This window comes from Ovis canadensis, chromosome 19, assembly GCF_042477335.2.
Source record: "Ovis canadensis isolate MfBH-ARS-UI-01 breed Bighorn chromosome 19, ARS-UI_OviCan_v2, whole genome shotgun sequence".
Lineage (NCBI taxonomy): Eukaryota > Metazoa > Chordata > Mammalia > Artiodactyla > Bovidae > Ovis > Ovis canadensis.
In genome coordinates, this window is record NC_091263.1 from 39,399,130 (window position 1) to 39,416,956 (window position 17,827).

At 37.2% G+C, this 17,827-nt stretch overlaps 1 pseudogene; it reads left to right on the top strand.

Annotated features, from left to right (window-relative positions):
* The first annotated feature begins 276 nt into the window (after positions 1 to 276).
* The window catches only part of LOC138424802 (alpha-1,6-mannosylglycoprotein 6-beta-N-acetylglucosaminyltransferase B-like), a 62,603-nt pseudogene continuing 45,052 nt past the window's right edge, over positions 277 to 17,827 (top strand).

The window sequence follows — 17,827 nt, forward strand, 5'->3', positions numbered from 1 at the left end:
TAATAACTTAGTTATTAAGCATAGTCAAGGGCATTTAATTCCTTCTCAAGGGCTATAGATGATATTCTCAGCCGTATCCTATGAGCCGCCTTATAGAGACTGAAACTCCCACCAAGTGAAAGAAATTAACTATATGATGACCAGACCATAGCCATGACAGAAGCTGCCACAATTCCAAGAACTGGTCCTAAAGAAATGGAAACAAAAAATCGACTCTGGAGCTGAAGGCCAACTGTACCTAAGACGATCAAGATGATGCTGGTCAGACCACTAACGATGAATTTCAAGACGACTGTCAGCGATGACTGTACTGCATGTAGCCCTCTCCCTCAGCCTATAAAATCTGATTATCATTGTGAGTATGAATCAGCCTTTGGGTAGGACTTCCCTCCACCACAGGTTGCTGGCATCCAAAATAAAACAAACTTTCCTTTCCATCAACCTTGCTCCTTTATTGGCTTTTTGTGTGGTGAGCAGTCGGAGCCCACCTTTGGCTACAAGAAGACAAGTGGCTTCATTTCCTCACCTGAAAACAACATGTGTTCAGGCTACCCTACAGAGTGACAGGGACGATCATATGAAGACCTCTCAAAGTGCTTTGGAAATTGCAGATGGTTACAAAATTATCAGATAATGATGCTGGTGGTGGTGGTGGTGGTGGTGGTGGTGGTGAAGAATGAGGAGGAGGAAGAGGAGGAGGAAGAGGGAGAAGAGAAAGAGGAAAGAGGAATGGAGTGGGAAGGGGAAGAAGAAGAAAATATGGTACACAGATGAGCAGGGCTCCACACAGAATGAAACACTTTCTGAAAGTTAAGTTACAATCATGGTATAAATTTAAGCCAAGTTAGTGACTTGGTTTAGGCATTTCCCAGCCATAAATACTCAAACACATTCTTAGTAGAAATAAACTATTTTAGAAAGCAAAAAGAAATACATTTTTAAACAGTTCTCTTATGTAATGGGGTTTTAATATTTGTCTAAGAGTCAAAAATTGTTTTTGTCTGTCTTAATTCAACTTAATAAAATACAGGGAGGCCTGGCGTGCTGCAATTCATGGGGTCGCAAAGAGTCGGACACAACTGAGCGACTGAACTGAACTGAACTGAAATGGAAGATGAAGGTGAGTTTTTCTGAGAAATAAATGTGTTGATAAGTGATACTTTTACTCTTTTTTTTTTTCTTCTTAAGGATATATTTCTTGGATGTGAGAAATCCTGTCAGAAAAAAAAAATGAAACTTTTTAGATGTGGCTTCTGTTTTGAGCCACAAGAAATGGGAAATGGTCTCATGATTATTCTCTTTTCCTTTCTCCTTCAATTGCAATTGATTTTTATTAGAACCATGAGCATTAGAAAAAGAGTGTCTGTCTCCATTAATGAACTGAGATGTGCAGGTGCATATGATAAGTTCATAAATATCAGGGCTCTAAAGTGCACAGATTCCCCCCAATTTTCTGCAATATTTTTTGTTTCTTATCTTTATGACTAAATAATGATGAGAAAACTAATGATGCCATTACCCTGTAATTGGGAATAGAGCCTGTTTAGCAATGATAAAGCATGCACCGAGCAGAGTTAATGGGCCACCAAGCAGCCCCACTGGGTAGCTAGTCCATAGAGCACAAAGACTGAACATTTGCAAGGTAGGATGATGTTCGTAAAAGGCAGTGAGCATCAGGAAATGTTTTCTGCTGATAACTGTCTACTGCTCTATCAGCCTAGGGAGAGTTGAGAGCTCAAGAAAAGATCTAAAGTGATTCTTGATGTCGAGAGCTGTCTGCCTCCATGATTGAATGTTTTATAAACTTCTCACTGGCTTTACTTTCAACAAAGAATCCATTATTATAATCCTACCATATTCTACCTCATAATTTAAAAGGGAAAGATATTACAGATTTTAGGGGCTATAAGTGAAGTTGCTCAGTCATGTCAGATTCTTTGGGGCCCCATGGACTGTAGCCTACCTGGCTCCTCCGTCCATGGGATTTTCCAGGCAAGAGTACTGCAGTGGGGTGCCATTTCCTTCTCCAGGGAGTCTTTCTGACCCAGGGATCGAACCCAGGTTGTCTGCATTGCAGGCATACACTTTACTATCTGAACCACCAGGGAAGCCATCAGGGGACTATAATCATATGTCTTTATTTATAATACTTGTTCCATCATGGTAGCTGGAACATAGTAGTTTCTTAGTGAGCTATTTGTTCAATCAAGATGCTTCAAATTTGGTAATAATTACTCTTATTTATTGAGGATTTATGCCAGGCATTATGGTAAACACTTTAGATAGATCATTTCACTTAAACCTCACAATAATCCTTTGAAGTGAGCTTGATTAACTTCTTCAGATTTTAGTTTGGAAATATGGGGCTTAGAGAGGTGAAGCAAGTGTGCCTAGGGTTATACTATCAGTAAGTAGTAAAACGGGGATTTGAGAGAAACCTGATCAATTCCATGGTCTTACATCAGACTGCATTATACCACATCATACAAAGTGTTTTCCATGCATTAACTCAAGTGAGCCATTCAAATGTTCTTTCAATTAGGTTGAGCTGGTTTTGAGCTCCATTGTACAGATGGGAGTTTAAAGAAATAAATATATGCTCAGGATTTACACAGTTATCAAATGCCAGAACCAGGTCACAATTCATTTTCTCCCTCTCTGAAGCCAGGGCACCTGGAAGTGCAGTGCATTACATATTTCCCGGTCAATCCCCAAGCCAAGAGTTCAGCACTAAATGTTAGAGGAAAGCACCTTATTTTTGGAATATCTAAGTATCCTTCTAAAAAGGGGCACCTCCCCTCTGTGTCATTCTTCCCTTCCAACAAGAGAGGAGGATGCAGCCTGGGTCCAGTGCTACCTCCCTTGTCTCTTTCAATCTTTTCAGTGAAGTTCTTTTCCCACTCTTAAACCACATATATCTAAATCTACAGCAAGTTTTCAAGTCATTTTAAGGTGGATCCTTTATCACAGCTCTTGATTTCACAGAATGTGAAAGGACATTCATCTCTCAATTATACTCACCAGAACGGCTGCGCTTCATCCTGTAATCCCTAGGAGGCATCTCTCTGTGGTTTGGGGTTTTAGACATCAGTGGAAGCAGCTGTGAGTATAGTAACATTCACCCAGTAGCTACTGTCACTCTAATCATTACAGAACCAAACTCCACCACATGCCACAGAAGCAGAGAGTCACAGCCCAGATCCTGAGGACGTCTGGGGCATGTGCCACAGCCTGTAAAAAGCTTCATTAACTTTCTCCAAATTTCTGACTTATTTAGCTGTTGTTTAAAATATTTCACATGCTCCTCCAGAAATAATTCTGATTAGCTTCCTGGTACAGATTAGCACAAGACATCTAGCAAAATGGGCTTTCCTTGTGGCTCAGCTGGTAAAGAATCCACTTGCAATGCAGGAGACCTGAGTTTGATCCCTGGGTTGGGAAGAGCCCCTGGAGAAGGGAAATGCTACTCACTCCAGTGTTCTGGCCTGGAGAATTCCATAGACTGTTTAGTCCATGGGGTCACAAAGAGTTGAACACAGCTGAGCAACCTTCAGTTTCACTTTCACTTTCTAACAAAATATCCCTCTCTTTGAGTGGAAAATTCAAATACATTTTTCCCCTCACTGGGTTTTCCAGAATTTAAAAAGGTTTTGGCCTCTACTATAGACTCATGTTGACACATTCTGGGCATGTAGAGGAGAAAATGATGACAGTTTAATCACAAAGACATGGGTGGGTATGTTTGTAGCTGAGTATATAGATATCAGGCTTCCTTGGTGGCTAAGACGGTAAAGAATTTGCTGGCAATGCATAAGACCTGTGTTTGATCCCTGGGTTGTGAAGAGCCCCTGGAGAAGGGAATAACAACCCACTCCAGTATTCTTGCCTTGAGAATTCCCACTGGAGCCTGGAGGGCTACCGCCTATGGGGTCGCAAACAATAAGACATACCGAGCGACTAATACACATAATTATCACATAGAAGAATTTAATATATAGTTTTCCTTCACCTAGAAACCCTTACAGATGGAGATTTGGCTGGGGTCCCAAGGAAGCAGTACAGATTACATTATAGTTAACCACTCTCCTGGGTGCACATCAAGTTAAAGACGAGGGGGAAGGCTGGAAATTTTGTGATAGATGCGAGGAAATGAATAGTTTCTTCACTTTATTTTTTTCTTCATTTTTTCTTCCTTTCTTCCTTCTTCCCTCTTCTCTTTATTTTATGACCTACCAATAGATTAGGACATTTCTATTTTTTCTACCTCCTTTCCTTGATGGAAAAGATTCATTTAAGCAACGCTTTATAAAATATTTGCTCTTATAAATAGACATGTTCCCTTATTCCCTTCCACTGAACTACTTCAGATAACCTTGAGCATAGGTTACTATTTGGAATATCATGCAGATTTAGTTCCATCCATCCATGTATCGATCAAAGCATTTATTGATTACCCACTGTATGTTGAGCAATTTCTGGGGACTGAATAATGATTCTCAGACCGGCATTACTGATGATCAATGACCTTCTTATCAGAATCTTATATTTTTGTGCTTATGTGTTTCAGAGGCAACGAACCATTTATTTACATCCACAGAGCCCTGATATCATTGTGTTAAGGTATTCCATTTAGAGAAAGGCAAATCTTGCCATCAGTTCCAATGATCTGTTTTTCAATTGAAGAAGGAGTAGTTTGAGTCTGTCAAATCATTACAATATTTCACTGAAAGGAAAAAAAATCTAAAAAACAGCTAATTTTAAAAGAATAGTGTCATTAAGAAGTGTTCGATTTAGTTCAGACATTATTATCTACAACATCACAATCTATGCATTGCCTGATCTGTTGAATGTGGAATGTGGCATGAAGTTCAATCATCTTTTTTCAGTTCTACCCTTCACCCTTGGTACCCACTAACATGGAATGTGTGGATACAGAGGGCTGTCTGTAGTAAGTCATTTTAAACAAGAGACTTGAACATTCTCAAATATTGCTATCTTCTAGAATCCTAGGAAACCCCCCGCCCCTGCCCCGGATACCAAGGACAACTGTAAAGAACAATGATAAACTTACTTGGGCATCAGAATAAAATTTTAAACTAGGGAGGGAAGTTATCACTAGTGATAGTAATAATAGCACTAGCAGTAATAGAAAACGGAAGCCACAGGAATAGAATAAACTTTCACCACCGTATCTTTCCAACTCAGCAGCATCTGTAGCTACTTTCTCTTCTTTCATTCCTCTTATTAGGTGCATTCTCTATGCTCCTATTTAAGACCAATCCTCCCCATTTGTACAAGATACCAATCCTTTCCATCTACTCAGAACATTCACTCCAGCATATCCCCTCTCCCCTCTTAGAATATCACTGTTTTCCTATCTCTACTGAATCCTGCTCTCCAATGTATAAATATTTTTGTATTCATGAAAAACCTCTCCTGACTCTACTTCCCAAGTTCAGTTTATTGCCATTTTCTTTATTGCCATACACAATAGAACTCTTTAAAATAGTTCATATTTCCTGGCTCAATAAGATGTTCATCACTTCTACGCTCTCCCTCAACCAGCACTGGCTGGTTATGGCAGCTATGATTTTTTTTCTTACTTAATTACCTCTACTGAGGTGCTAATACATATCTCAAGCCAAACACACCTGAAAGTGAGCTTCTAATCTTTGCCCCCAAACCTTTCCCAATTACATCACAACTAATGATATTTCTATCCTTGTAGGTTCCTCCCACATTTAGAGTCATTCTTGGTATGTCTTTTTCTTATACCACACAGCCAACCAGAAGATTGGCTTGGCTCTACATTCAAATTATATCCAAAGTCAAACATTTCTCACTATCCCCATTGCTAATATTACCAAGTCTCCCTTGGATTGTCATAACCAGCATTTCTGCTTCCGCTTTTGATTCTCTTCCATCTTTTTCAGTTTATTTCAAACACAATAGTAACTCTTTCATAGCACACCAATGACTTACATTTCACCCACAGGAAAACCCAAGTCCTTAAAATGGCCTCTAAATCATAAAATAATTTGCCTCCTTTATCCTCTGTTACATTTCCTAACCTCTTTTACTATGACTTTCCCCTTGTTCATTCTACTCCAGACTTATTTTTCTTTTTATTGTGCCTCAGACACACCAGATGTATTTTGATCTTAGCACTGGGTAGTCATCACACTGGGATATCTTTCCCACAGATATAGACAGCATTGAAGGTGCATCTATTCACCACTTTTCAAATAAAATTTACATTGTTTTTTGAGTGCCTTTTTCATCACAGTATACTATCAGTAGATACTCTGAATACAGCTTCTCACTGTTGATGTTGACCTTGATAACCTGGCTGAAGTAGTGATTGTCAGAATCCTCTGTTAATAAGTGGGGGATGATGCTATAGTCCCTGAGGGTTGAATATATATACATAAGTTCTTTGCACAGGAGATTCTTCTCCACAAGAGGTTTGCTTCTTCCCTCCCATTTATTCATTTATGCTATCATTTATTTATAACAGTATGGATTCATGGATATTTACTTTCTTCTTTGGATTATGATTCAATATCACTATATTTAATTTGCTAATTTTTTTCCAGCTTTGCCCACTGGGAGACATTTCAGTTAGATCCATTGTCCCTTTTATAAATCTTCGGTGTGTGTGTGTGTGTGTTTGAGTATTTCCTAGTTTTATGACACCACAAGACACTTTATGCTCATCCTGTGTATATTCTGCCCCAGTCCCAGAATCAAACATCTTTTTTTTTTTCCTAAGAAGCTCCGGTTTCTTTTATTAGACAATCATATTACAATCCAATAAATGGGTGCTATATGTATTCACTGTTACTGGGAGGACTCACTGATTCTGCATCTTTTCAGCTGACAAAGGTAGGAGTTATACATTAATATATTAACATGTGTGTACACATATCTGAATATTTGCAGATGGAGCTGTGAAGTAAAAGTCATATTTTATGAGAATACAAGAGAAATTTAAACAAGCAAAAATAAATCTTCCCTGCCCTTTGGCTTCCTCTCTCCCCTCACTCAGTACTGGGTATCTGCACTTGGCATTGACCAAATCTCTTACATCACCAAAACTCTTCCATTGGTAGGAATCCTGCTCAACTGTCGACAACAACATTCTCCCAGCATCAACAAGATGATCCCTTAACAGATCACATACCTTCTTGATCTTGTAAGGGACCCTATGTCCCATGACATAATATGTAGATCTGGATTATGTAAACTGTCAATAACACATCATTTGATATTCAACCCTCTGTCTCAAAAAAACTTTTATAACTGTGCCTTGACTTCTGACTTGCTGAACAGTTCTCAGAGCTTTTTGAGATGCTCTTCCCACATTATAATACTCAAATCTGGCTTGTATAAATTTCTCCATCTCTATCTTAGATCAACTGATTAACAACTATCCATGTTTATAATAAAATAAATTAACTTCTTGCAAGCGGCTTCTGGGTGGTGCAATGGTAAAGAACCCACCTGCCAGGAGATTCAAGAGATACAGTTTCAATCCCTGGATCAGGAAAATCCCTGATAGGAAAAGGCAACTCACTCCAGTATTCTTACCTGCAAAACTTCAGGAACAGAGGAACCTGGAGGGCTATAGTCCATGGGGTCACAAAGAATCAGACATGACTGAGCATCCACACACAACTTCTGGCAAGACAGCATGGGGAGCACTGCTGACCTGCTCTGCAGTGAAGCTAGTGTGGACACAAGGCCATGGAAATGGTCCTAAGGACAAATAACAAATGAAGAAACATCTATTAAGGAAAATCTGTAAACGTCAACAAGAATGGTGAAAGTTTGGAGTATTTGGACCAAGATGACTACCTCCACTCCAGATTGCTGCAGCCACAAACCCAGGGCCTTGCCTCATGGCTACCAGCCAGAAGGCTTTGGGAGGAGTAAAATTTCAGCATTACTCATGCTTTCCCCAGATGCACGGTACTGAGGCTAAGTCCCAGGGATTTCAAACAAGAGGTGAGAAGCACCCTTATACTAACCCTCACTCATGGAATGTTGATTCTACCATATGTATGGTGCACTGAGAATGCTGGTGTCACAAATTCCTTTGTCCTGGCTCATAAAGCAGTGGTTCCATGAAAGGAGAAGCAAGCCAAAAAAGACGTCAGCTACTGTTGGCTGCCACTCTATCCAGTGCTCATTTCCTAGAGTGGGAATGTCTTTGGGAGGAAGTTTGCTGTTGTCCCCATCCCATCTCCAGAGACATAGCTCAGAGATTTTAGCTTGGAAAGAGATCAGGCTTAAAACAGATAGCTTCTAATCTCTTCTCAAAAGACCTGAATTCACTTGTAGCAGAGTATGAAAAAGTTTCGGTATGAAGGCATGCTCAAGAACAGTGAAGCTTGTGGTGAGAGGAAATCAGGAAGATATTAGTAAATTTAACCAAAGGTACAACCTAAACTATAGTCTGGCTAGCTTGCAGGACAGAACTAGCAAATAAGACAGCTGGGAGTGGTCCTCTTGTGTTCTGAAAAAATATAATGCATTGATCTCAGCAACTATTCTTTCAAAAGAGACACAATTTGATTGGATTCATTTGTACAACAGTTTATACCCCTGAGAATTGTTGAAACAAGACAGGAATCAACAGGCAACTAATGGAGGTTAATATCTGAATGTAGCTAGAGAAAGAGTACTACCCAAACCACTGTTATCCCAGGATGACTGTGGGCATACACAAAACTGCACTGGATAAGTAAAATCATACGTGTGTGTGTGTGGGGGGGGGGTGTTAAATCACTAAAGTTATGTAGTCATTAAAACTAACCAGGGAAACAAGGCAGGGACCTGGGCATGGGAAGTGGGCATAGGGAGGCAGGAGGGCACCAGCGCTGAGCTGCTACAATACATGGTCGAAAACCTCCAGTTACTAACAAAAATGGATGAAAAATGCACAGTAACAGGGAAATAAAACCCTTACTTTGGGGGAAAAGGAAAAAAAAATAAAAAAAAGGCTATACAAACCAAGAGAGTGATTAGATGCTGTGTTTAAGAGAAAAAATATTTAAAACAATCATTATAAATATGTTGATAGAGCTAAAGGAAAGCCTGATAACAGATACAATGCAAATTATGATTGACCATCTATATCAATAAATAGAAACTGTGCCAAAGAATCAAGTAGATATTAAGAAGTGAAAAATAAAAAATTTGAAATTAAAAAAAAATCACTAGAGGAGTTCTAAAGCAGATTGGAACTGGCATAAGAAAATATTAGTAAACTCAAAGACAGACCAATAGAGGTTATTCAAGCTAAACAAATTTAGAGAAAAAATAATAAAGAAAATTGGAATGTGACATACTATTAAGCACATCAACAAATGCATAATAGGGATACAAGAAGTAAAGGAGGAAGAGAAAGGAGCAGAAAAATTCAAATAAAGACTAAAAACTTCTGAAATATATTGAAACAGAATAACCTACACATTTGGAAAGCTCTACAAACTGTATATGATAAATACAAAACGGTTCATGATAAAACACATCATAGTAAATGTGCTGATTGTCAAAGACACATAGAAAATACTGAAACCAGAAAGAGGAAAAAAATGACTCCTCACTTATAAGGGGACCCCCAATAAGATTAACAGCTGTCTTCTCATCAGAAACAATGGAAGCCATCAGGAAGTGGGTTAATATGTTCAAAGTACTTAAAGATACATAAAAAATTGTCAATCAGAATCGAGCAAGGCTATCAAAGAAAAAATGAAGGTGATATAAAGGCTTTACTAGATAAAGTCTGAGAAAATGTGTTGTTACCAGACCCACCTTAATACTAAAGAAAGTTCTTGGCTCTCAAAGCAGAGGATGCCAGATAATCAAATCCATGTGAAAAAAAAGCACCATTAATTGTGCAGTTTTAGGAGAGAGTATAAATGCATGTTTGCTTTTCTTTCCTTGACTACTTTAAAAAGCAATTATTAAACAGCATGTATATAAGATATTGTACATATAAGATACAGAAATGTATACTTACATTTACAAAAAAAAACAGTACAAAGTAGAAGGGTGTGTGTAAAGCTGTATTAGGCTGAGGAAATGACTATAGGCAGTACAATAATAATGATAGCAACTTATTATTCAGTTTGTAACATTATAGATGTAATGTGTATAAAGATACAAAAAAAAAGGAAAGGGATAAATCTATATAGTAGTCTTTCTATATGCCACTAGAAGTAAGCTAGTATAAATATGAAGCTGATTCTGATACATTTAGACATATATAGTAAATCACTGAGCCATGACTACTATAAAAAGTATATGTATGTTTAAAAAATTAAAGAAATTAAAATGCTACATTAGAAAATAATCCAGTTTATGCAAAAGAAAGTAGTAAAGGAAAACATAGGAGCAAAAAGACAGGGAATATATAGAATACAAAAGTAAAAATGGCAGATATACATTCAACAACATCATTAATGATATTAAATATGTTTAAATTAAGTAATCTAATTAAAAGGCAAAGATTTTCAACCTGGGTTAAAAAACAACCCATTTGTATCGTATCTAAAGGAGATATATTTTTGATTCAATGATATGAATAGGTTGAAAATGAAATCATGAAAAATACATATCATGACAGCAATACAATAAAATAGAGTGACTATACTCATATAGATTCTATATACTTTATAACCAGAAATGTTACTAGAGATGAAGAGGAGCACCACATAAAGATAAAATCTCAGCAGCACGCGGCAATAAGCATTTGCTTATATTTATACTAGGTTTGGCTGCAGCAACTTAGTTAGCGTAGCTGCTATGCATCACTTGTTACTCCTCCTCAACCAGCAGACTGCTCTGGGCATATTTCTCATTGAGATGATGGAGTTGAAGGAAAGCATATGGTTATACAAGAGATCTTTTGAAGTCTAAATACAGAGATGATTCACTGTCATATCTGTTCTCTTTTATTGATCTAAGAATGTCACAAGGCAAAGTCCAAGGTCAAGGGGTAAAACTAATAAATAATAAATATCTTTAAGTTGGATAAACTGAAAAGTTACGTGACATTGAATATAGAAAAGGATGACAATTTGGACCAGCAAAGAAATCCATGTTTCAGGTTTCCATAGCACACCACCTCCGCTACTGAAACGGTAGTGGCAATAGAACCTCTGCTTCTCAATGATCCTCTTTTTAAAATTTCTTCAATGTATCAAGCCAGGGACTAAGGTGGAAACATAAGGAAGCAAGAGAACATTCCAAGTGGATGTGAGGATGGTGGTATCCAGTTTCTATCTGGCTTGTTAATTTCTTTAAAGCATATGATCATGTTTCTCTGAGTGATCTCCGCCCATTGCTCCTGCAATGCAGATATCAGTGCTTCCCAAAGGTGAGTGCTTAATTTAGTGGTTTCCTAAGGTGCTTCCCTGATGGCTCACAGGGTGAAGAATCGGTCTGCAAGGAAAGAGACACAAGAGACCTGGGTTTTATCCCTGGATAAGGAAGATCCTCTGGAGAAAGAAATGGCAACCCACTTCAGTATCCTGCCTTAGAAATTCTATGGACAAAGGAGACTGGTGGGCTGTAGTCCAGTGGATCACAAAGAGTCGGACATGACTGAGTGACTAAGCATGAAGGCAACTTAACAATGAGAACTTTCAGAGAAAACAAGACTTTCATTGTTTTGTTATTCTACAAAAATAATCAGTCATTCTAAATGCATTTTCTGATATTTATTATCAAGATATAGTGGTCAGCTTCAGATATTTACTCATCTATTAATCTAGCTCTCAAACAGTGTGTTTATTTTTCATCTGCCTTCTGTTGATCTTAAATCTTCCAAAAAATAATTATGAGTATAAATGACAACAACAGAAACTACCAATAATAAAATAACATTTTCTCTCAAATGAATAGCTCTTCCTAAAATTGCCAAAAGTGAAAATATAATATTTTCATAAGACATTTGATATAGGATACAGTATCTGTTATAAAAAAAGTAACATGACTTGGAACTTCAGTTCTCTTTTACAAAAGTTATATAGTTGGATTTCAGCTTGTAGACCAAGAAAATGTATGAAGGTTACTCTGGTATTCTTACCAGGTTTAAAATATGACCCTCTTAAACATTTAAAACATAAGACCTAGAGAATTTCATTAAGAGCACACTATTCTTCAAATGACACTTCATGTATTTGAAAGTGAATTGAGGCTCAGGCGTTAGGGAAGTGCAAATCCATCCATAAATTTTATATGAATTCATTACAGCAAATGAATACTTAGCCTTTGATTATTTTTAGATTTTTTAACTCTACGACCTAACATGCAACCATGAAACAAAACACAGGAGCATCCAAAAGTCTTCCCAGGTAGCCCAATGGTAAAGAATCCATCTGCCAATGCAGGAAACGTGGGAGACATGAGTTCAATTCCTGGGTTAAGAAGATGCCCCTGGAGGAGGAAATGGCAACCCACTCCAGTATTTTTGCCTAGAGAATCCCGTAGGCAGAGGAGCCTGGCAGGCTCCTGGGGTTTGCAGTCCATGGGATCGCAGAGTCAGACACGACTGACTGAGCTCACACTCAAAATAGGATTTTAGACATCATTTTAGAACTGTTATTCTATATCTTAGGATTTGTCATCAAGATTAAAAATTATTTAAATCTATAATAACTTTGATTCTATATATTTTTTAAAATTGTCTACTTTAAAACACAAAAGTGTCAATATTCTTGCTTAATCATACAGTCTTTATGAGTGACAGTTACATACTCACAAAAATATAAGTGAGCAAAATTATCTTTATATACATATTTTCTTATTTAGCCAGTTAAATCAATCCATGGTTGACTATATTTTCTAAATTCAGTTGCATAGTCTAAGAAAAAATGCATGTTCAGACCTAAAAATGACTATAAAGATTATAATATGCAACCCTCTCATTTTACAGTACTCAAAGTGTGCCTATGAATGGACAGTGATTTAACACAGTACCAAGCCAGAACCATGATGCAGATGCTCAACATACCAATTCAGCTTTTATCTTCATGGACACAATTTATTTTTTGGTTCAGATTTTACTTTTATTTATTATATACTTTGGGGATAACATCCAGAAATTAACAAAAGCGACTTAAGGATGAAAGTGAATAAAATCATGACAAAACTGAAAAGAAAATTATTCTTCTCCCTTTAAAAAGATTAGTGACAGTAAATAACATTTATATCCCAATGCCAGGAATTTGAGCAAGATTTTAATTAATTGTTACCTGGAGTCTAGAGCTTTCTTGTTAAAGTGCCATTTAGAACTTCTACCCTCTACGATAATTAGCAAGCTTAACTAAGAAAGTGATATTGTACCAAATTATCAGTGCATAGGTATATAATATCATTTAGCTGTTTTTATTATTGCCATAATCTGTTTTCACTATTTTATCTATTATATACTGTAAATATATTATAATGTCATTCCGAATTCAGAAATTTTCAATTCTCTTTTTAGCTTGTGGCACTGGGTGATGCCATCCATGTTTATAGTTACTTGGTTCCAATCTACTTCAAACCTCAGACATGAAAAGATGACATTTCTTATACATTAAGATAAACAGTGCATTCTTTCTATCACTTTAGGGAATATGTTAGTCAAGTGCTATAATGTTTCCTTTTTAGTCTTTATAATATTAATAGCTATGCAATAAGAACTGTACTATTGAACTGTCAGGAATGATTTGTTACCAGATGTTAGCATAATTTGCCAGCTGTCAAATTTTAATAATTTTTATTTGCCTAAAATGTGACAGTTAACTTTCATGGTAAATCAAGACATATAGCAGAACTTATTTGATATTACAGAAATTGAAGTCAAGCTTGTGTGTCACTTGAACTGAGCATACACTTCACATATGGTATTCCAAATGCATCTTTTTGTAATATACCGCAAAATTTGTGCTTTGCTGTAGGTTTTTATTCATTGTGTTTCAAGCAGAGCTAAACAATCTATAGGGCTTCAGTACATATGCATACAACAAAAAAAACTTTACTTCTGAAACTGTTAGCTTCTTTACTTAAATGTATTTCATCTTTTTTTCCATTCTCTGATAATCTCATATGGGTGCAAAAACAGAGGCAAAATTACCCTTTAAAATGACCATGTATTAATGTCTCATGTTAAGATATTTGTATTTTCTTCATCTATAATATTCATAAGACTGAATGATATAAATTCAGTCTGCCAATAATTTTTCCAGGCTCTATGAGGCAACCATTCTTAATAACGAGTATTATTATGTTAGGACTATATTATAAAGTTGATTTGGCTAATCCATTCAAATAACTTGCAATCCAGTGGGGAAAACAACAGCTTCCACTGGTATTGGCTTTACCTCCACCACTTACAGTACATTTAAAAATCTTCAGCCAGTTTATGGAAAAGAAAAAGACCAAAAGTAATGTTAAGCAATTTTCCAAATCTAGGATGATTCATTTTTTCTTAATTTATAGTCTGGGAAGTATAAAAAAATGTGCACACTCTAAGTTATATTAAGTTCACATTCAACAAAATCTTTAATGTTGATTTAGTAAACTTTTGTTTGTTGAGAGAGTTTTTGGATTATTGATTCAATCTAATAGCTAATGATTGTTCTGTTCAAATTTTCTATTTTTTCCTGATTAAGTCTTAGAAGAGTATATGTTTCTAGAAATATATCCACTCTTCAAGGCTGTCCAATTTTTTTGGCATATAAGTATACCCTCTTTTGATCATTTGTATTTTGGTGATGTCAGTTGTAACTTTTCTTTCAGTTCTGAATTTATTTATTTGGGTCTTTTCTTCTCTGTTGAATCTGACTGAAGGTTTTTTCAGTTTTGCTTATCTTTTCACAAATAAGATGTTAGTTCTATTGATCTGTTTCAGTGTTTTTATTTTTTCTCTATTTCATTAATTTCCACTCTAATCTTTATTATTTCTTTCTTTCTACTGACATTAAGCTTTATTTGTTCTTTGCCTCCCTTTTTAAGTATAAGGACAGATTGCTTATTTGAGGGCTTCTGTTTTTCGTTGGTTTCCTGAGGTAGACTTATATCACTCTAGACCTCCCTCTTAGAATTGCTTTTGCTGCATCCCATAGGTTTTGGAACACTGTGCTTCCAATTTTATTTGTCTCAAGGTATTCTTTTAATCCCCTGTTTCTTCACTGACACATTTGTGATGTAAAAGAGCATATTGTTTAGTGTGAACATATTTGTGTTTTTTTCCAGTTTTCTTATAATCGATTTATAGTTTTGTACTATCATGGTTGGAAAAGATGCCTGATATCATTTCAATCTTAATTTTATTGAGACTCATTTGGTTCTAGCATGTGATTTATCCTGGAGAATGTTTCATGTGCACTTGGAAGCAATGTATACTCTACTCTTTTGGGGTGGAATGTTTGTATATGTCTCGTAAATCAGTTTGACCTAACTTGTTGTTTAAGGCCAATGTTTTCTTAATTATTTTCTATCTGGATATTCTATCCATTGATGTAAATGATGTGTTGAAGTCCCTTATCATTATTTTATTAATGTCAATTTCTACATTTATATCTGTTAATCTTGTCTTTATCTGGTCTTCTCCTTAGGTTATTGAGCATGTTTATGAATATTACTTTGAATTATTTACCTGGTAGATTGCTTATCTCTGTTTCATTTAGTTCCTTTTCTGAGGTTTTGTTTAATTCTCTTTTATTTGAAAGGTATCCTATTGTCTCCTCATTTTGTTTCTATGTGTTAAATATATCAGCTATGTCCCCCAGTCTTGAAAGAGAGGCCCTATGCAGAAAAGGTATCCTGTGGGGCCCAGTGGCAGAATGCTCCCTGGTCACCAGAGCCAAGTACTCCAACCATTTCTCTGCAGGTTGCATGTCTCCTCTTATTGTAGCTGAGCCATGATTGCTGTAGGCATGTTAGTTAGTGGAACTGGTTCCCAGGCTGGCTGGGTGCGTTGCTTTGCTCTAACTGCTGGACACAGTCTGTAAATGGGGCTGGTCCTTGGCCTGGTTTGATGAGAGGTTCTGGTCTGAGTTCTATCAGTGCAGTGATGTGCATACTTGTTCCCCCAGAGTGTGAACCACTTAGGAAGGGTTCTGGTGATGGTCATGGCAGTCCTTTAGGTGGGAGAGGACAGGAGCCAATTGAAGAGGCCAGTGGGGTGGGCAGGTTGAGTGGACTGGGTCCTCAGGGAAACAGTGGGGTTGGTGGGGCACCTGGTGTTAGCTAGGTGGATGAAGAGTGACAGAAATAACACCCACAAGAGCTGAGCCAATTAGCTGGGGGAGAGTTAATGACAACAAAAAGGTTTACCAGCACTTCCATGACTAGAGAAAGCACCACTGGATCCTGCCATGTCTTTTAAGCACATATCTCAAAATTAGTCAGTGGATCTTCTTTTAATATAATCCAGATGTTCTTCAAGCTGCTGCCTCTCTACTGGAATTTGGAGCAAGTGACTTTGTATATGAGTCTTTCAAGAGAAGAGTCACAGTTTCTCACAGCAAGATGTGGTGGTGGTTGAGGGGGGGGTACCTCTACAATGGTGACATCCCTCCTGCCTGTGGATCACTGAATGGGGATGTGAGACTTTTTAATATCTATTTTTATTATGTATTTGACTGTTCTGGTTCTTAGTTGGAGCATGTGGGACCCAGTTCCCTGACCAGAGATCGAGCCTGGGCCCCCTGCATTGGCAATGCAGAATCTTAGCCAGCAGACCACCAGAGAAATCCCAGGATGTGAGTTTTGATAAGGCTGCATCTTTGCCCCTCCTGCTAACCTTGATGTGTCATTTTTTTTATAACTTTGGTTGTCAAAAATCTGTTCTGCTAAGTCTTTATGTCATTCTCAGATATAGGTGTTCTGCATGCAGTAATAGCTTTGATGAGTGCATAGGAGGAGGTAAGTTCAGGATATTTCTACTTGCCATCTTGATCTGGACTACCTCCCCTTCATTATTGAAGGATTTTTTAGAGGGGATGGGGCTTGAGCAGATATTGAATACATTGTTCAGAATCTTTTTCTTCAGCACTTAACTATTTCACCCCACTTTCTTTTGGCCTCTGTGATTTCTGAGGAAAAATCTGTGGTTCATCTTGTAGTCACTTCTTTCTTGCTAATTTCAAGATTTCTCTTTGTCTGTGACTCATTTGGAAAAGACTCTGATGCTGGGAAAGATTGAAGGCAGAAGGAGAAGGGGGGTGGCACAGGATGAGATGGTTAGATAGCATCCCTGACCCAATGGACATGAATTTAAGCCAACTTGGGAAGATAGCGGAGGACAGAGGAACCCGGCATGCTGCAGTCCATGGGGTTGCAAAGAGTCAAACATGATTTAGTGACTGAACATCATCAACAACAAATAGTTCTCAACAGTTTAATTATGATGTGGTTAAGTATGGATTTCTTTGACTTCATACTATTTAGAGTTCAATGAGCTCTTGGTTCTTTGAGCTCATCCCATTTAGAGTTCAACAAGCTCTAGGTTTTGCAGATTAAAGTTTTTCATTAATTTGAGATATTATTATATTATTTCTTCATATATTCTTTCTGATTCTTTCTCTCATTTATTGGGACTTCCATTATTCATATGTTGATATTTCAATTTGTGTCCCAGAGATTTCCAAGAATTTGCTTACTTTCGATTTTTTTTTTCTTTTCTGCAGACTTTGTTGTTCAGTGTCCCAGTCATGTCTAACTCTTTGTGACCCCATCGACTCCAGCATGCCAGACCTACCTATCACTCACCATCTCCTGGAGTTTTCCCAAGTTCATGTTCATTGCATTGGTGATGTCATCCAGC